Genomic DNA, 21,555 nt, shown 5'->3' on the forward strand with positions numbered 1-21,555 from the left:
GCAGCTCTGGCAGAGGTTGGGACCACGTAGCTTTGGGGTGCTCCCTTTTGCCACGTGGCTTAGGCAGCAGTAGAGACTTTGCCTGGAAGAAAAGGGAAGAAAGGACTCCTGCTGGTGGGCCATGAGAAGGTGCCACATGACTCTGGATTAACTGGAGATTGTGGTGGCGACACAGCTAATGGTGCCGGAACTGAGGGGCTGCCTGAACCACGGACTTCTACTTCTTTTCCTGAGACATGGTACCCGAACTGGGCAAAGGGGAGAAGGAAGGACTGCGTGCGTTTGTGGGTATTCTAAAGAACTTTAGTATTTTAATGAAGACAGTAAGTCATTACTCTAAGCCTGTATAACTTTTAAATAAGTAATTCCTTTCCTTTTCACCAATCTCTGGCATTGAGAGACGTCTTTTCTCTGGTGGCAGGCAAAGCGAACCTAGTAGGTGGGGGGGAAACCCCAGAGAAAAAGGGGAGGGTCCTTTTGGTAACAGTATATCGTTTACTCCTCCCCGCCCCAGGTCTGTTCAGTAACAGGGGCAGTACATCAAAGTATGCTGTTGATTATTCTATGAGTACCTAATAATCAGAGTACACACAGGGTAGAGCAGAAAAGACCTGGACCCTGAAGCAAGACAGACTAAAGGGTCTTGTGCCCCAGCTAAATCATCTGGTTCCATTCAGCCTCAGTTTCCTTCTACCCTATACAGGATTTTAGCCCTTATGCTCCCTAACTACAGGCACATTGAGGTAAAATGGATACAGCACTTGGCGCACGCCCTGCACAGACAGAAGGTCAACAAACGGTGGAGATGATGAGGGCCATGTGAGACGGGGGGGCAGGCAGGGCCTAGGTCACTCATGTCCAGTCCACGGTGCCTTTTTTGGAGGAGTCAGGCGGCTGCGGCTGACACTGCAGGCTCTGTGCTCCGAGTGGGAGAAGGAGGGACCAAAGCATGACTGCCACGTCACTTCACGACACCGAGGGAAACTCGGTCACCAGCAACTGAGAAGAAACGGGGTAGCTCCTCTTACTTTCACCTTTCTAGGCACAACAGGGGAGGAACGTCTCTGAGACTGTTCACGTAGTAGAAATTGGAAAGAAAACGAATGAGCTTTGGATTCAACAGAACTGGGCTTGAATTCTGGCTTCACTACTTAGTAGTTGTGTAAACTCAGGCAAGTGTGTCACCTCTCTAAGCCTCAGTTTCTCCATCCCCAAAGGGGGAAATAGTATGTCCTTTGTAGGGGAGCCGGGAAGAATGAATGAAACAGCATAGCAGGCACTCTGGCACATATTAAACACTCAAGTAGTTTGTATTACATTGGATTCCATGAACCTGCTGATATCTGATCATTTATGACCCACGAAAATTGTAATTCCATACGGTTTCACCTAATATTACAATGACTGAGACAGAAGCATCAACTGGAAAAACAACCAAAAATTCTCAAAAATGGAACAAACTGTATTTCTGTCAAAACAGAAGACAATGATAATACAAAAGGTATTATTTATGACTAGCTCATGACTCCGACAACACAGTGGCTAATATTTATTAAATACTTATTATAGGTTAAATAGTACACCATACACTTGACATCCATAATATTAACTTACGTAATGCCAAAACAAGTGACCAGATAGATTCAACCATGCTCCCCATTTGACGGATGAAATGGAAGCTTGGAGAAATGAAGGGACTCGCCCCAGGTCACACAGCTGGTGAAGCTGAACGCCAGCCTGGAGCCGTCTAACTCCAAAGCCGGAGGTCTTACTCATTACTTAAAGTTGCCTACCCCAACTGCAAAGTTACTTGTTTTGCTTTTAATAAAACTGTATGGGTACACAAACAACTAGATATATAAATGGTCAATAAGCACAAAACAAAGATATATAAATGGTCAATAAGCACATAAAAACACATTCAACATTAGTAATCAGTAGAGAAATACGAATCAAAACTACAACGAGATGCCGCCTCACACCCATCAGGAGCACTACTGTCAAAACACAAACCAAGTGTGGGTGAGGCTGCGGGGGAAATGGAAACTTTGTGTCCTGTGGGTGGAAATGTAAAATGGTACAGCCACTGTGGAAAACAGCATGAGGGTTTCTTGAAAAATTAAAAATAGAATTACCAAGTGATCCAGCAATTCTTCTTCTGAATATACAGCCAAAAGAATGAAAAACAAAGTCTTGAAGAGACATTTGTGCACCAGGTTTATAGCAGCATTATCCACAATAGCGCAAACAAGGAAGCACCTCCGGTTCCACTGACGGATGAATGGATAAGCCAAATGTGGTACACACATATAATGAAATGTTATGCAGCCTTAAAAAGGAAATTCTGCAATATCTTACAACATGGATGAACCCTGAGAATATTATGCTAAGTGAAATAAGTCACAAAAGACAAATATTGTATAATTTCACTTACATGATATACTTAGAATAGTCAAATTCATAAAGACAGAAAGCAGAATGGTGGCTGTCAGGGGCTAGGGAGAGGGAGAGAATGAGGAGTTACTGTTTAGCAACGAAACTGTTTTACAAGATGGAAAGAGTTACAGAGACAGGTGGTAATGCCGGTTATATAATATGAACATATGTAATACCACTGAACTTAAAAATGGTTAAGATGGTTGAAATAAACTATATGGGGGCAAGAAGCAAGTAATTTACAAATCACCTTCTGAGCCTTCCAAAGGGTGAACAGGTCAGGGGGCAGGAAGCACCAGCAGTGAGAGTACTTCATACCAGCACCTGCAGTTACTGGAAGGGTGATGCACGCAAAGGCACCACTGTGGCCACGGCATTCTAGGGTTTCCTCCCTGGTCACAGTCTTCGTTAAAGAAGAAAAAGTCACACATGCTTCGAAGTTTCCAGACAAAAATCTTAAAGTTTTAATCAAATGGCTGCTGTGTTCCCCTTATGTTATAGTCGACTTTTTGCTATGCCTGGAAGACAGCAAAGCTTATTAGGTATTTGCTTCTTCACTTATCTACGTATGTTTACCTTTCTCACTTCCTGAATCCTTTGATGTAAATAGTGAACAAGTCATCACAGAAAGAGAAATGGCACTGACAGTGGATGCTATGAATCCACTTCCTTAAAAAAAAAAAAAAAAAGGTTTCAAGTCAAGGAAACCCCCAAATGCCGTGCTTTTAAAAAGCCTGATTCTAAAAGCAATCACACTGGCATTTAAGGTTTCTTGGAGCCGCCTCTGTGGCACCCAAATCCACCAAAGGTGAAGAAGATGTTTGTGCTAAGTTGGAAAAGTGAAGACATCAGCATTTCCGCCTTCAGACCATTATTTCTGCTCTCCAGACAGCGCCCGATAAAGCATCTGGAGTGCTGTGTTCTGCGCAGCCACTGCCTGTGCTCAGGGGGCTCCCTGGGGTTTCCTTTCTGACAATTGCAACCGAGACTCTGAGAGGAGCCCAAACCAGCCGCCTTAACCTTCCCATAAACTGATATTTCCACAGAGGATTAAGACAAACATTTCAAATAAGCCAATTTCCTTTACTAAAAACCAAAGTGACAATAGAAGTACCAAGAGAAATATACAAAGACAATGAATAAGACACATAGCTCTTGTCTTTGGGCATGCAAAAATAAAGAGTAAAAGGTTAGATGGAGGTGGGCTGCACAATTCCCTGTTATTTCTGACGCTCTGCCACAGTGTAGCCTGAAGAAAAAGTTACACAAGAATTAGACTGAGTAGTACCAAGTGGGAGAGGAAAAAGGTCTAAGGGCTTCATACTCTTGACCTGCACTAATACTACATGGTATACAAGTGTATTTCTGAATTCCCACTGATTAGAAATTTTTCTATTCAGAAGAATGCAACTATGTCTCTTTTCGAATAAGGAACTTCAAGAACTCTGGGGATACCAAATAGTTACTTGCTGAACTGGTCAGAATCAAAGTCCCTAACTACCCTTGAGGTCCCAGCTGAAAAGCAAGCTTCCTTCTCCTAAAGAACTCTAGACAGCTCCCTTGGGCCACAGGAAGTGAGAGGTCCCTTTGACTCAAAGGGGCAGAGGAGTAGGGATGTACCAGTATATGCTCCTGAACTAATTGAACAGAACACGAAAGAAAAAAACAGAGTGGAAAATATCCTTAAGAAATCCAGGTGTGGTGTTGCTCAGTGGATGGAGTGCAGGCCTACAAACCAAAGGGTCACTGGTTCAATTCCCAGTCAGGGCACATGCCTGACTGGGGGTGTGCGAGAGGCAACCACACATTGATGTTTCTCTCCCTCCCTTTCCCCCTCCTTTCCCCTCTCTGAGAATAAATAAATAAAATCTTAAAAAAACAAACAGAGAAACTTGAAAATACAATGTAGGAAAATATCTTCATGACCCTGAGATAGGAAAGGATTTCTTCAACAAAACACAAAAAAGTATAAATAATGAAGTAAAAGACTCATAAATTCAATACATTAAAATAAGAATTTCTGCTTAAAATAACAAAGATAATGAAAACAAGCCAAAAATCATGAGAACATACTTGCAACAGAATGATTAGTACCCAAACACATTAAAAAATGGTTACTATCTAAAATACATTTTAAAAAATTCAGTAAGAAATGATACAGAAAAACGGACAAAAGATTTAAACAAATACTTCACAGAACAGGAAACATGAATAACCAATACATACACAAAAGATGTTCAATCTCAATTATAATCTGAGAAATACAAATGCAAATTACAAGGAGATACCATTCACACCTGCAAGGCTGGAAGAAATTACCCCTGATGGGGCTAAGTGGGGCCCTTACACACTGCTGCAGGGAGTGTGAATGGGAATGCCCACTATGGAAAGCGATTTGGTAGTACCTACTAAGGTGGAAGCCACACACGTGGCCTATAACCCTGTAATTCCACATCTGCGTGTATTCTGTGACAGAATGTTTCAAACCATGGTACTAAGGGCTGGGAAATCAATTTAGCCAATTGTGACCAGTATTTTTTTAAATGGAATAAAATTAGATTAGAATAAAAAATATCGGAGTGCAGTTGCACTTAGTAAGGGTAAGTATTCTTCCATTAAAATTCTGGTTCATATATTATACATCTGCACGTACACAAATACTTACATGTGTGTGTACTGGGTTGGGATACAAAATGGATCTTTTATTGTATGTGATTCATGGTCAAAGTGTCTGTAAGCCTCTGCCATGGGTAATTCTTGCATGTGTAAAATGTGTATAAACAGTGTTAATTTTAAAGCAAAATGGTAAATAATCCAAATTTCCATACTAACAAACTGCAGTATCCTCATACAATAAGGTATCTCCTTAAATGAAAATGAATTAACTACAGCTATAGGCATCAACCCAAGTGAATCTCAGGAACATATGCTGAGAGAAAAAAGTTACAGACGAATGCTTAAAACACAATTCCATTTATACAAAGTTCAAAAATATATTGTTTAGGGATACATACATATGGGATAAAGCCATAAGGAGGAGAGAGAAAATTAAAGACACTTCTGTGAGGAGGAAAGCAAGGAGGATACAGAGGGGACTTCGAAAGTAAAAGTAATGTCCTGGGGGTGCGAGGTGGAGGGTCAGAGCAAAAAAGAAAAAGAACTCGTGGACACCGCCAACAGCATGGCCATGGAGAGGGGAGGGGGAAGGGGTAGGTGGAGGGAGAAGAGAGTATACGGGGGATAAATGATAATGGAAAAAAATAAAAAAAAAAATTAACTATTAAAAAAAAGTAAAAGTAATGATCTTCATTCCAAACTGGGTGATGAGTACAGGAGTGATTATTGTACAACTATTTATATCATATATATATCTTCAAAATATTTTCTGTATCTCCTTAACATTTTTAAAAATATAAGACATATTTACAAGTGAACCTGTTTCTCTACTTCACAGATGAGTGAAGAGCCTCACAATCTTTCCAGCTTATGTGGACAGGAAAAGTACCCAGTTATTTCCAAGAAACCAACAATTTCCTTTAAGGACTTATTGAGTGAAGGAGGAAAGGAGGGAGGGAGGAAGGAATGCATTAGTTGCCAAGAACACTTCTAATTTCTCTTCATACTCTTTCCTCCTTCAAATTAGTCTGATCCCCTACAGTCTACAAATCAAAAAACCTCTCTTAAAGGAGAAAATTGAATGCTAAACAACTGATTATAGGACTACACTATGAATCGAGGAACAGAAAGTTAGCAGGGAAAAAAATTCCTACTAAGTTTAATTGGAGCTCTTGGAAAACCTTAAACTGATTTCGGTTGTTATGTTGGTCTACAATAAAATGCAAGGTTATTACTAGTAGAACATAAAGACATAATAATCTTATGGTATATTTTCAAGTCCTAATTTTTTTTCCAGAAATAAAGAAAAAAGAATATCAAGTGATATCTAAGAAAGAAAAGACCCGCCGCCACTCCAAATACACACCTCAGATATTTTTCAACAACAGCAAGACAGAAAGGACCACCCTATTTAATACAGGCTCTTACAAGCATTGCAGGAAAGGTCCACAGAATACAAAGACATTTTCAACTCCCCCTCCTTTTTTCACTCATTAAAATTTGTCTTAATATTCTCTGGTATAAATACTGGCTAGCTACATTTTAGAGGTACTGACATCCTGCAATTTAAAGAGAGAATTAACACACACACACACACACACACACACACACGTGTGCGCCAGCTTTTAGCTTAACACCAAGTGCTGTGGTGGTGGTAGTGTTGATTACAATAACAGCAACAACACTAGGCAAGAGAACGTCAGAAGAATAAAAATGAAAATGAAAGAAGTAAAAGGAAATCACTTTATTATTCTATATATTATTGTATATTAATAATATTCTTATATTTATGGAAATCCTATAAGAACTAATGAAAACTACTATAAACAGAAAATCTGATCATGTAAAGGAATATAAAATTAACACAGAAATCAGCAGCCTTCTTACACACAATAGTTAGAAATATAACAGAAAATAAGACCTCATTTACAACAGCAACAACTGCAAATATCTAGGAATGAATTTAAAGAGATATGCAGGACATAAGAAATAAAAAAAGACTTCCCCAATAAATGAAATCAAAACCCAGAACCTATAAAGGAAAAAATGATAAACATTACATAAAAAAAATTTGTGTATAGTCCAAAAAAATCCATAAACAAAGTCAAGAGATACACATTAAACTGGGCTAATTGCCCTAATATATAAAGAACTCCTAGAAAATAAGAAAAAGATCAAGAATCCAATATACCTGGGAAGTTCACAAAACTGCCAAGGGTCTTAAACACACAAAAAGTTCAACCTCATTCATAAGAGAAATGCAAATTAAAATTACACAGATTCACTTTTCACCTACTAGACTGGCAAAAATCCAAGCAGCTGATACATTCTGTGGTGAAGACTGTGAGGAAATAAGCACTTTCATATACTGGTGGTGGGAGTGCAACTGGCACAACCCCTACAGAGGGCAATTTGGCAATACTTACAAATATTACAAATGCACATTCCCTTTGACCTAGCAATTCTGCTTCCTGGAATTTATCCTACATATATAATTACACACATACAACATGCCACGTGTGCAAGATTAGTCACTGCTGCATTGTTTGCAATAGCAAAAGATCAGAAACAGCTCAAGTCTCCATCAACACGATGAAGAAATTGTAGTATTTCCAAGTAATGGAAATTATGTAGTTACATGAAGAAATGAGAAATTCTCTGGTCACTAAGGCAGACTTCCAAGTTATAGTGTTAAATGCAAAAAAGCAAGCTCTTGAACAGTGTTAATAACAGTATGTTACATTTCGTGTAAAAGAGGGAATAAAAACATATTCTATTTGCACATGGACACTTTGGAAGACACACAACCAGTAAAACGGGTGTGGGCAGGCACCAGAGGAGGAGGGAACGGGAGGGAGAGAATCTTTTCACTCATACCTTTTTCCACTTTTGGACCACAAAATCTATTACCTATTTTTAAAAAACATGAAATCAAAAATAATAAGGCAAGAATAACAATAGCAGCTATCATTTATTGAGTGCTATCTTCAAGGTGGGCATGAATGATCTCACTTAATCCTCATAACACTAAAATGGGTAACACTAACCCCTGCATAAAGGGGAGAAAACTGAGGCCCGGAGAAGTTTTCCATCTGTAAACCAGTATAAACTGGTGATATCACCTCTCTGACAGGTTGTTGTGAGGATTAAATGAGAAAATATATCTAAAATACTTAGCACAATGCCTAATACACAGTAAATGCTTAATCAATGCCTTACCATTGCAAGGCAGTAAATATTTTCAAAGATGTTTCAATAAATTGAACCACATAAATTACAATAAAATCAAACAAGAAGTTTAACAAAGATGTTTTAATCGAAATTTTTGCAAATGTAGATTAAACAGCCCCTTCTAATTAAATGAAGGCTGTTTTAAATATGCTATATCCTCACTATATAAATCACATGGTCATTAAGATAATCCCATAATACACATGGGTCTTTGAGGCCAATATTTAATTACCTGAATATACCTGATAAGAAAGGATATCAACTGAAAAGTTAGAAGTGTAACCACTGTTAATTTTAATAAAATGAGGGGCGCTATACATGTGGTGGTGACTTAAGACAAACTCCTAAATGTAATCTGACTCGATTTGATTCGGTTACTCACGGACAGCAGGATGGTTCACACCGTGGAACTGCACCGTGACTGCACATGTTGCTAAGCAATAAGCAAGATGCTCCTCTGGGAAAGTTTCAAAAGAAACATCAACTTTCCCCTTTCTAAAAACAAGCTATACAACCTAGGACACCCTTTAATATTTAATTCTGATGAAAAAAAAAAATGAAGCAAAAACGACAAAGCAGCAGCTGACTTTTCATAAGCTTTCCAAAAGTCATGTTCAATGCAAATGAAAGAAGACTGAATTCAGGGCAGAGGCTCACAAAACATTTTAATTGTAGCTTTAAGTATATGTCTGCATTCTGTCTAAAAGATAAGCTATACTTGGATCATCCAGTTCCACAGTAAAACATTCACAAGTACACAGGAATAAAACCAGATCACATTTAAAGTGTAGAATATGAAGCAAAATATAAACAAGTCATTAACATTAAAGCATTAAAACTTTTAAATTTATTATTAACAAAGGCTTTGCACAACATTTAGTCGTTATAATTGTACGGGGAACTATTCCCTCTATTCCCAAGCTTCCTAGGTTTAGCCACAAAATACATCTTTCTGCCCTTTTAGAAATACTGGGAGAGTAGCCCCTTCTCTTTGTCCCAGGAAAAGAAGTTACCTGGCATGGTGTCACCTGTTCCAAAATCTCTCAGAGGTGTCTGCTCAGCAACTCCTACTATGTTCAAACTTTTGGGGTCAGGGACCTGGCCAGCCTTTTACAAATCAGGTGTGAGGGCCCGCCTCTCTCTGACCCCGTTACTGGTATGGCCATGGTATGAGGCAGCTGTTCTGATGAGTCTGCCTCCTTTGCAGATCTAATCCCTCCTTGGGTGAGTCACCCCAATGTGCAGACCTGCACTACCCAACATGCTAGCCACTAGCCACATGTGAGTATCTAAATTTAAATTAACTTGAATTTTATAATTCTGTTCCATAATCACACTATTTAAAGTTAACAAATAAATTTTAAAATCAGTTCCATAGTTACACCAGTCCTTTCAATTACTCAACAGTCATAAGTGGTTAGTGGCTACCATATTGAACAGTACAGATAAAATCATTTCCATCATCATACAAAGTTTTAATGGGTAGTGTTGATCTAAACTCAGTGGAGGAAGTATCAAGGTTCTAGCTAGAGACGCAGATACTAACCAGAATTGCCAATGATGAAATGAATATTTTTAATTCCACTTTCTCATTTCTACATCTAACACTTAAAGTTTAAATGTCAGGTCAGGGAGAAGTGTGCTTAGTGTTCACCTCCAAATCCCTAACAATAATAACTAACATGAATAGAACATTTATGATGTGCCAGCCAGTAAAACTTTTTAATCACCTAATTCTTATTACAATCTTACAAAGGCGTTGTATTCCTTTTTGATGAAAAATTAAGGCTTAGAGAAATAAAGTGATTTGCTAATGGTCACAGAGCCAGTAAGTGGTAGAGTTAGGATGAGTTGAGAAATATAAACAACCAAACAAAACTACGTGTAACTCACACACACAGCAGAAGTGGGGCTCATCCCACTGAAGGCTTCTATGAAACTTTCATCATCACTGAATCACAGCAAATTAAAAGAGGAACAGAAACTAATGTGGTGTTTCATGACCATCTTTAACCCGTGACCCCTGATGACTATGAAAATCTCACACTCCCCCAAAGGTGATGTGTACCTCACTTCAGCCAGTAAAATTTATTTTATCTTTTGCATATACCCAACAGTCAAATTTTCATGAGGCTTTGCTTTTTTGTATTATATAAAAATTATTCATTTCCCTACATAGTATGAGAATATCAAATGTTTTTCAAAAACACATTCATTCCCCCTTCAAACACAGACATACTGAAACATGAACACTGATGACTTTGCCCAGTCTTCCCAATTTTAGAAATGAAAACAGGCCAAAGGGGGGTGGATGGGAATGATGAGCCTGCAATGAGGGGCAAGCTGCTAGAACCAGGAACTCTGATAAGATCAGCCAACACACTGTATTTCACCTGACTCTTGATCTCAACATTCCTTATGGTCCCCGACTCCCCAGTCAAAAAGGAGTCAAGATTTTGTCCGAGTTAATGTTAGATCCTGTGGGATTTGTGGGATTGAAGGTATGGCAGGACTTGGGTAAGAATTCCCTATGCCATTTTCATAGACCACTGGAGTCAGAGAAGCTCAGAGACTGCTATATAAAACTTGGGCATCCACCCTTCTCCATTTTATAGTTTCTATGGCAAAAAAGGTCTGTTCATTCATTTAATTTTACTAAGTGACTCCTGGGTGCTAGGATCTGTGCTATTTGCTGGGGTTATTAAAGACAAACAAGATGTTGTCCCTGTCCACACAGACCTTACATCTCATGGCAGCAGAGGGCATGAAATTACAACGGCGTGTGTAAGTACAACTTGTGGGAGTCAACTTGCGGGAATCGGCAGAGGCCATATATGGGCTGAATCTGAAAAGACAAATTGGAGTTCACTGACAAAGGAAGACATTCCAGGCAGAGAAAACAGAATGTGCAAAGAACAGGACCCATGGCATTTGAGAGAATATGGGATGTAGGTGATACGGTGGTGGAAATGGTATTTTTTTTCCTGCTTTATTGAGATATAATTGACATATTATATTAGTTTAAGGTGTCTAGAATAATGATTTGATATATGTATATATTGTGAAATGATTACCAACCATATGAAGAAAAAGGGTATTTTAAATATTGTGTGTGTGTGTGTGTGTATTATCAAGAAACATCACATACATTTGACGGATGAAACTCTAACCATTATCTTTCCACTAAGTCACTTACAACAAGAATGTGTCTCTTCAACAAATGGTGCACTGGATATCCACATGTGAAAATTGGGAACACTGGATATCCACATGTGAAAATTAAAACTGTACCCTTACCTTATATTGCTTGCAAAAAATAACTCAAAATGGATTAAAGACTGAAATGTAAGATCTGGAACTGTAAAACCCCCTAAAGAAAAAAAATAGGGGGGAAGCTTCATGACATTGGACTGGGCAGTGATTTCTTAAACATGACACCAAAAACACAGGCAAAAGAAAGGGAAAATAAACAAATGGCATTATATTGAGCTTAAAAACCAAACAGTCCAATTAAAAAATGGGCAAAGGACATTTCTTCAAAGACATACAAATGGCCAACAGGCATATGAAAAGAAACTAAGCATCACTAATCATTAGGGAAATGTAAATCAAAACAACAATGAGGTACATAACCTCACATCTGTTATAAGGGCACATTAAATAAATGAATAAGTAAGTAAATAAATACAATAACAGAAAATAAGCATTGGTGAGGATGTGGAGAAATCGGAACCTTTGTGTGCTGTTGGTAGAAATGTCAAATGGTATAGCTGCTGTGGAAAATTGTACAGATGCTCCTCAAAAAATTAAATATAGGATTATATGATCCAGCAATCCTATTTCTGGGCATATACCTCAAAGAACTGAAAACAGGATCTTGATATTTGCATACCTATGCTCATTACAGCATTGTTCACAATAGCCAAGAGGTTGAAACAACCTAAATGTTAACCAGCAGATGAATGGATAAAGACAGTATGATACACCCATAAAATGAAATATTATTCTGCCTTTAAGAAAGAAGAAAATCCCGTCATATGCTACATCATGGATGAATCTTGAGGACATTATGCTAAGTGAAATATACCAGTCACAAAAAAGAAAAATGATTCATTCTATTTTTATGAGGTATCTCTTAGAAATGGAAAGTAGAATGGTAGTTGCCAAGGACTGAGGGGGAGGGAGGAAGAAGGCGTGTTGTCCAACTGATATGGAGGTTTAGTTCTGGAAGACAAAAAAGTTCCAGACAGCTGCTGCACAACGACGTGCACACTGTCAGCACTAACGCCCTGTGCACTTAAAGATGCAGGGGCAGCTCTCTTATCTACACTAGCAGAGGCAGGCAGGGCCGTGGATAATACAAAAGTCATTTTTAGATGTCTTTATAGTACAACAAACATGGCTTCTGCAACACACTTAACTCATAAACATATTCAAGAGACATGAATATCAAACTCAGTTTGCAGGCTCTAGCTCAGGAACTGACTCTGTGGGGCTGCAGGACAGAGGAATGCTGAGGCAGGAGGCAGAAACCCTGGAGTCCAATGAAGCCTCAGATCAGACCCCCTACAAAGCCGAACTGGAAGAGTCAATGCCAGGAGCGATGACATTGACACTCTCGCAAACTCTGACAGTCAAGGGGCCAGGAACCCTGACTCTACAGTAACTGACTAAATCCCTACCGTGCAGCTGCCTGTGCCAGGTGCTTTGTAACATACTATCTCTGGTCTTCCAAAAACTAGGTGGTTTAATTATTTTACAGATGAGGCTGCTAAGGCTCACAAAGAGGAAATCCTTTTTCACCCGAGGCACTGCAGCAGCCCTGGGATTTCAGTGCATGTCTAGGGAGTTGGGGCTCTCTGTTTTAATGCACTGTCTCCCACAAATAGCCACCCCTGAACACTTAGCCACAGAAAGATGAATAACCCTCGCTTTGCTGTGCCCAGCCTAGCAGAGCCATGCAGAGCCCTCTTCCACCCGAGAAACTTCCTATTATTCTCAGGCAATGCTCACATTGTCCTGGCCGTACTTCTCCAGATGGACTCTGTAAATCCCAACTCATATTGCCCTAGTTCCCTGTCCCTACGGCCTTCTGGTGGCCTTTGTCTGAACAAGGGCTGTTTATAGTTGCCAATGCCTTTCTTACAGGAACTCATACTAACTCCCTACTTTCACTAACTGGAGGCATAATGATTTATTCAGACCTAAGGATGTCAATTCCTTGCTCAAAATATGACTGTCAGAAGCAGGTCAAAGCCTTTTCCACAAAGCCTTATCTCTTGCCTCTTCCACACTCATCCTCCATGCTCCAGACACACTCAACCAACTTTCATTCCCCCCAATTCACCAGAATCTCTCTCGCCCTCAGAATTTTACACCAGCAGCTCCCCTGGCTGGAAGCCTCTTCCCGGTACCCTCCCATCTTCGAATGTGTGGCTCAGGGCTCATGTAAAGGGTCCGCCCCAACACCTTCCCATCCCAAGTCCAGGCCGGGTGCCCTTCTCTAAGGAACTCAGTGACTGAACATTCCTTCTCCTGGCATTTATTACCCTGCATTGTGACTGTCTCCGTCTCCTACAGTAGCACACATTCCATGAGATTAGGGACTATGTCTATCTCATTAATCATTGCATCTCATTAATCATTGTATTTAGCCAAGTTCTTGGCACATTTAGGCACTCAAAATATATTTGAGAAATGAATGAATGAATGGTTTCTTTCAACCATCTGGCTCTACTGAATCACACCGAGCTTACAACCAACCATGACCCCAACCTGTTCATTTATGTACTTATTGGTTAAACCTTATCTTCCCCTTCCCGTTCTTCACACCATCCTCATACATAAACGATTGATTTTATGACCTAAGTGCAAGTATCATTTTGTCCTGTCAGGACCACTTTGGTCCCTGACTTTGTCACTGTACATGCCTGCCATTCTTCCTAGTTTCTGCCTTCCACAAATGTGATCAGCTATCATCAATGTTCTCATTCGGGTCCCTGATAGCAATGAAGACACACAGCCCTGCAGCTTGCCACAACAGATAGCTCTCCGGTCTGACGTGAATCCATTAATCACCACTCTGCTTAGTCACTCAGCCAGGTGCGAGTCCACCTGACCACAACATCACCAGCCAACACTTTTCTAGCTTGCCTATAAAAATATTGCACAAGCCCTGGCTGGGTGGCTCCGTTGGTTGGAATGCTGTCCTGTACACCGAAAGGTTGCAGGTTCAATTCCGAATGAGAGCACTTACCTAGGTTGCAGGTTCGATCCCTCACCCTACCTGGTTCTGAGGGAACACCTGCTGATTCCTGGTGATCACTACTCCACTTTTTCAGGCTTACAAATCCTTCAACTACTGCTGAGTGAGCTCTGTAATCAAGACTGCTCTATCCCAAAGCTGAAGAGAGGAGGCTGTGAATGCCTGGCTTACTAATGGAGGCTTCGTGAAAGAAGGTTAAGTTTTCAGGCTTTAATGCAGAGGACCAACAGAACCTGGTAGGGGACAGAGGGAAAGTAGTCATGCTGAAGTGTGAGTAACAGAGACAGCAAGCCAGAAGGCTTGGCCCAAGTCTCACCTGGCATAAATAAGCAGGGCTAAGAAAAAGCAAGTTCTTCCCGCTGGGCTGTGTTCTTGAACAGGAAGGTCAACCACAGCTGGGCTTCTGCCAGAATTTTCATTTTGAATATCATAACACACACATACTAGATTGAGCAGAGCCAGAAAGTAACCCCTATATAAAAGACAGTTGTCATAATAGACAGTCTAGTTTCTCCAATGCAACTTCTGATGACAAATCCACCACTAGGATTATGTGTAATGAGAAATTTTGTTGCAAAGGCCCATTGTGCAACATTTTCCCATTTCTCTTCCAGAAAAACACAGAGGTAATTATGCACTCATAGCCAATGTAGCAAATCAGTTAAATTAAACCTGTATTTCATCTAACTCATGTAGGATATGAATAACATAACTAACTTTTCTAATTTCATACTCTAGTACTCCCAAGTAAATAAAAGGGGGAAAAAGTAAAGTTTCCCCCTACAAATAGAACCTGTCAGTTCCTAGGATGTGCACTTTTCAGCTCATGCATCCTAAATGCATGGGGAGATATTATATGCACTTTCTATTTAGCAATTTAATTATATCTTTGCATTCAAAGAGTGGCAATGGTTTGCAGTAATAATCAGGTGAAAGCATTCTAACATTAATATGCTGGAATCCGATGTGTTAATTTGATGCAACTTTGCCTTGACAATATGTGATTAATTTGTTCTCAGGCTAGCCCTGCTCCCAGCTCTGACAGTTTAAAATGCTGGGTTTCTTTATCCATATTGCTATTTGACACGCCTTAGCCCACTGCTTTGCTAAGACCACTGTTAATTTGTAATGAACTTGCTTTTCAGGGGGGCTCCTTCATTTTTAATTCTGTCAGTGTCACCTCCTTGAGGAAAATTACAAGTTTCCGTAGGTGTGATTACTGCCAAGTGCTGCTGATAAAAGGTTTGAGAAAACAGGGCTTTATAAAGAAGTCTGTATTTAATCTGCTGAAACAGATTTATTGCCTCCAGACAGAGAAATATAATACAAAGTTCTCTTATTTAAAAGTCAATCCCAACTTCTCCCTCACCACCACCTCCTCCTAAACAAAAACACAGTTGCATTTCCAGGACTCAATAATGAGTCACTCAGGGAAAAGAGGTGAAAGTGTAATAAATTTAGCAATAATGGCAATTGTTGTCATCAAATCAGACTTGTAGGGGAGCCTTATAAAACACATGAATACACTTTTCAATAGGTGGAGAAGAGGGAAAAAATCCCACTGAAACAATTATGTTTTCACTTCCTTTCTAACTAGCTTCAAGAGCCCATTTCCTTTGGGCAAACTGAGTACTTGTGAAGTTAGGCATGGTTTAAGTTTCTCCTTGGAATATAATTCTGGTAATGCTTGATGAAGGGTTACAGGGCAGACAGAAAGTCAAACTCTCAAAACATGATGCTCAATATAATAACTCGTTATGAGAGTAACAGTCAGCAGCCTCTAAGAAAACTTTCACAGGTTTTCTATTCTCCATTTGACCTTCAAAATAACCACATTCAGTAGGTATTATTATCCCCATTTTTTTCCACACAAGGAAACAAACCCAAAGTGTTCATCAGAAGGATTTACAAGCATGAAAAGGACAGAACTTTGGGGCAGGAAAACACATCTTTTGACTGTTGGTCATCTGCTTTTCTCCATCACAAGCTATGGGATGGAAAAGTCATCCCCTCTCTACTTAGTCCCCAGGTAGAGCTAACCAATCTAATGCTGGATTCATTCCCTTTAGCATTAATCCTTATTCTTTTTCCATCAAACCAAGGCACACTGTTCTCCTGCAGTTCCAACCTTCTCACCGTGAAGCCTACTGTTTCCACAGGGCCAGGTGGAAACTGAGTCCTGCTAATTCTACCATGAGATTTATCAGACGTTCTTAAATATTTAGACAGATGCTTAGAACAGCCCCAGTTACCTCCAACATTATTAGTGGCACAGCCTCTTCTTAGAAGATTAGAGAAGTTTCCCGGTACATCACAAATTAAATTAAAACTCCTAGATATGAACTACCAGTGGGTTCCCCTCTTACTCTAGTCTATGTTTTTATGTGTTCCCGGGCTACTGTTCAGTTAAAAGAAATCAGACAACTATCTTCCACCGTATACGTTCACGCTGAACTCACTCCTACCACTGCATCTTCAGCGAGATCACTGTCTGCCTTTCGATAAAACACTCCCTGCCTTCGACTTCTCCACCAGAATGTTCATGAAGCAGGCTCTAAGGCAGAGGCATGTTAACTGTGGAACATCTGCTTTAAGGAATGTAAGCTAGTCACAGAAAAGAAATATGTACTTGCATTATACAATACAAAATGAAAAATTCAATGATTACAAAGGTAGGTGAAAAAGCAGAATGCAAAATCACACACACTAATACTAAATTATGCTAAATGATGTAAGATGATTGAGCATCAACTGCTCAAAAAGAGGTAACATGAAATTCTTATTTTCAAGTTGTCTTTAATTTAGAATTTCCTTAATGCTTCTTTATTGTGGTTTGAGTGAATACTAGCCTGCAAGTTCTTTCAAAACAGGGAGAGTAGTTTATTCACACTGCAGCCCTAGCAAATAGGGGCTTGGTAAGTTTTCACTAAACAAACAAAATAAAAATTACTAGGGGGTATATCTGTGTCTGCTTAAATGTGGCCCACCCAGAGTAGCTCAGTTCGGTCCGGCACACGTATGACTTCCAAGCACCACGGCTGGTGTGGTGGGGACAGCTGCTGCTCCAAGGTGCTGTCCCCTAAAGCACAAACAGCTCCAGGGCAGAGGCCACATTTCCTACTCCCAGTCTCCCTCCTCCACTGGTCTATGTGGAAAGGAGCTCTGGGGAACTGCTTCTGAACAACAGAAAAAAGGGGGCCGGCTCTAAGATGAACATGACTCTGAGCCAAGAAAAGGCAGGAAACACCGCTCCAATGACAGGTGTCACGCCTAGGACAAACAAAAGTTATCGTGACAGATGTACAGATGAGAACAAAATAAAATCATAGAAGAAAAAACGAAACCAAACAACACTAAGGGGAAAAAAGCACACAGGAAAAATGATAATACATATGGATGAAAGACATAATAAAGGTAAATTAAAGCGGATAATTCAAAACTGCCCACACCTAACAACTCCTCAACTGTAATAACGGCCAGATAACTAGACATGCCAGACACGGGAGTCGTCAGTCAACTTACCACTGCCAGTGGCTGTCATCCCCGTGGAGAGCATCCTAAACCACATACTGCACTTACGTCTCACACCTAATTCCCCACACCCAGTCCCTTGCTCAAGTCTGAGAACACACACACACACACACACGATTAGAAGTGCCACAAACCAGTATCTAATTAAGTATAACATAAATGATACAAAAGTGCAGAAGGAATGAACAGATAAAAAGCAGTTCAAGTGTCAAAGTGCTAACCAGATCGAGTTTTGCCCTGTGTTCCAAAAAATATGAGGCAATGGGCTAAATACAGTCCAGGATGAAGAAACGACCAGAGCAAATGTGTTAAAAAGTTGTTTGTGGTCAGGGAACAGAACTGTCAGGAAATTGGGAGGCAAGGTGACAAAAGATCTGAAATCAGACTGACTCAGGTTCAAGTACAACACAAGCTTTCTTGATTACTGGCATTCATTCATTCATTTACTCACTTGTTCAACAAATAATTATTGTGTACCTTCGTGCCAGTTCCTTTGTGGGTTTTTTAAATTCCTCCCTGCCTTTTGGTTTCCTCATCTAGACAACAAGCATAAAAATATCTTTCGGGGCTCTCGTAGAGCTTAAGTGAAAAACAATGTGTTAATTAAAGTATTATAGCATACCTACAGCCGGGCAGCAGAAGACGGGTAACTAAACCTGAACTGACCTGACCAGTCAAAATTACGATGGAAAGTGTGTAGGTGGGAGGGGAAGGTACCACTGCTGAAGGGCTGTCAGGTGGAAGAATTTACTTTTGTTACCTCGAGGACAGTGGAGGTATTTAATCTGGCCACCACTGTACAGGGAGAGGAGACAAGTGGCAGGGAGACCAGCCTCGAAGCTGGTGCCGTGACAAAAATGGGATGTGAGAAGCTTCTGGAACAAGGGAGTGACTAGTGAATCTGAGGTGTGCCGCAGCTGACAGGTACCGAGAAGGAATCACGGGCTGACCTGGGAACAAGGCTGCGAGAGTGGTGAAAAAGAAGAAAAGTATACCCGTCAAATCAGACTTTTAAATGGCTTAAAAATCTCACGTTGGAAAGCATCTTTCTTTGAAAATAATCTGGACATTACCAATTTTACAGAAAGACCCTTTGTTTTGCAAAAAAAACACACTTAAATATTTTTCTGCTTTTTTACAAGCAACATTCCTCCTCCTCGTCAGGTCTAAATACTTACTGGTCTGTACAAATTACCTCCATCTTTCCGAGATTAAACAGCAGTCCGCTTACTCTCACTCAAGTCCCTCCATCACACGGGCCTGAGAAAACAGGGCTTGCGCCCTTCAACACGGCAGCACATAAAACATCATGTCGTCGGCAGAACAGCCGCACTTTGTCCCCGAGCACCTCATTGTCTCCTAAATGGCTTCAGCAACAAATATTCCACTGGAAAAAAGACTTTATGAAAACCTCAGGGCAAAAGGAATGATCACTACCTTTGCAGCCGATCCCTTAGGGAAAACACGAAGCCACTTCGAAACTGGCTGAAAATTAACCTCACGATAACAAGTGGAAGACCTTTGGGAGCCCTTCACACATCATGCAAGCGTAGCGTGGCGATGAGGAACACTGCCTGGAGCTGGCGAGCCTGGGCGCGGATGTTGACTCCCCGTTTCCTGGCTGTAGGACCTAAGGCAAGGTAACCTCTGCACGTCTCAGCCTCCTCACCTCTCAAGCTGGACATTATTGAACCTCCTCAAGGGCTCTTCTCAGAATTAGTCTTTGCATGCCAAGCACTTAGCTTGTGCCTAGAACCTAGTACATTCTCAATAATATATGCTAGTTACTATTATTATCATGAGTCATTTTAATTACTTAAAATATAACCCACCAGGATGTAGATTTCTCCCTCCCTCTTTCTTTCCTTCCCAGTATACTTACTGAGCCCAATGGGAGAAAGACAGACAGAAAGAGAAAAATCTGTACTCTACAATGGCATGAACAACGTGTTGGGGAAGTACTGTAGTTAGCCGTGTATAACGTGCACCCACATCTTGCTGCTCCTTATACACGGGATTATTATACCCGTTATTATACCCATGCTATATAATCATTATACCCACGTATAATGCACATCCTTATTTTTCCCTCAAAACTTTGGGCAAAAAAGTGCACATTATACAGAGCAAAATATGGTTATAGAGGAGGAAGCCACTGTCAGGTGAATCAAAGACATGTTACAAAGGAGGTGACATCTGAGTTGGCTCTTGAAGAGGACAAGCACAAACTTCCCAGGAGAGAGAATTTTACATAAGTAGATAAGGTACCCTAGTTTCTAATACATAAGACCTGAAGCAGCATTTCTGCGTTTCTAGGAGGGGCGCCCAGGCACCTGAAGGGGTGTGAAGAGGGTAGAGAGGCTACTATTCCTTTCTGGGGAACAAATGCCACCACATGGGCACATGCATGGGCAGTCACTGGAAACTAAATCAGAAACATTCCAGCCAGAACCTCCTCATCCTTCAAGATTAGGGTTAATGAAGCCTCCATTAACTCCTCCACCAGACTTTAGTCTAGACCTGACTCCACTCTGGATTTCCAAATGCTCCTGTCCTTGGGTCATGGTCTGTTTATCTCATGACACTCTGAGCTGGCTCCTTGAGGCCACAGCTATCCCCTTTTCTCAGTGCCCCTCGGGGACCTCTTACTCTACCAGAAGCAAGGTAAACATTCAACAAATGTCTGATGAATCATTTGCCTTGCCTACAATATTCTCATAAAGAACCTAAATTCTTAAGGGTCTCTACATGTCTCACATCCATCGTAAAATTATCTAATTCTAATGGTGGGTCTGACCTTGGTCATCATCTTCATTTTACTGTTTAACTCAGCCCAGAAAAGTGAGATGAAGCATTCAAAGTCACATGGAAAGCTAGTGACATAGTAAGAACAGAAGTGTAGTCTCATGAATTAAGTACTCTTGCAGAACCAAGCTGGAAAAGCTGAGACTATTTTTTCCTTATGCTAAATGCTGGGAAAAAATGGAACTTCTTATATCCTACTAACATACATTATATTTGATAAGCAAATAGAATGCATTTTGATATTTCTTTTAATATGTGTGGTTCTTCTTAATCAGATAGTATAAATTCTAAAGTCAGATAAACCGGATTAAGAGCTGGCCCAACCATATAGCAGGGTGTGACCTTGGACAAATTGCTGAATCTCTCAAATACCCCATACGTACGTGGAACTAAGAATATTTACATCCTGCAGTGGCTATGTAAATTAGAGATGATATACCTAAAATCTCTAGCACGCTGCCTGGCACATAGCAAGTACTCAGTGAACAGGAGATACTATTATTATCTTTATCTGTTGTTCCTCTGGACCAAGGTCTACTTTTCTCATTTTTTTCTCCTTCCCCAATGCCTTGTACTATGCTTTACAACTAACTGCCACTCAAAATTTTCTGAATCTGTGATTAAGAAAAAAAAAACTAACAAACAAGTAACCAATGGCTTTTCTTAATCCA

The 21,555-nt window shown here is 40.2% G+C and overlaps 1 protein-coding gene across 11 annotated transcripts in view; it reads right to left on the reverse strand.

Annotated features, from left to right (window-relative positions):
- The window catches only part of MAPKAP1 (MAPK associated protein 1), a 212,321-nt gene that overhangs the window by 141,440 nt on the left and 49,326 nt on the right, over positions 1–21,555 (reverse strand). The window contains exon 1 of one of the 11 annotated variants that reach the window (XM_045196884.3): positions 19,258–19,472. The exons of the other annotated variants lie outside the window; for them this stretch is intronic. The gene's annotated coding sequence lies outside the window, so the exon portion shown is untranslated. Of the gene's footprint in view, positions 1–19,257; positions 19,473–21,555 lie in introns of those variants that run through there. 11 annotated transcript variants of the gene reach the window in all.

Source organism: Desmodus rotundus, chromosome 1 (assembly GCF_022682495.2).
Source record: "Desmodus rotundus isolate HL8 chromosome 1, HLdesRot8A.1, whole genome shotgun sequence".
In the NCBI taxonomy this organism is placed as follows: domain Eukaryota; kingdom Metazoa; phylum Chordata; class Mammalia; order Chiroptera; family Phyllostomidae; genus Desmodus; species Desmodus rotundus.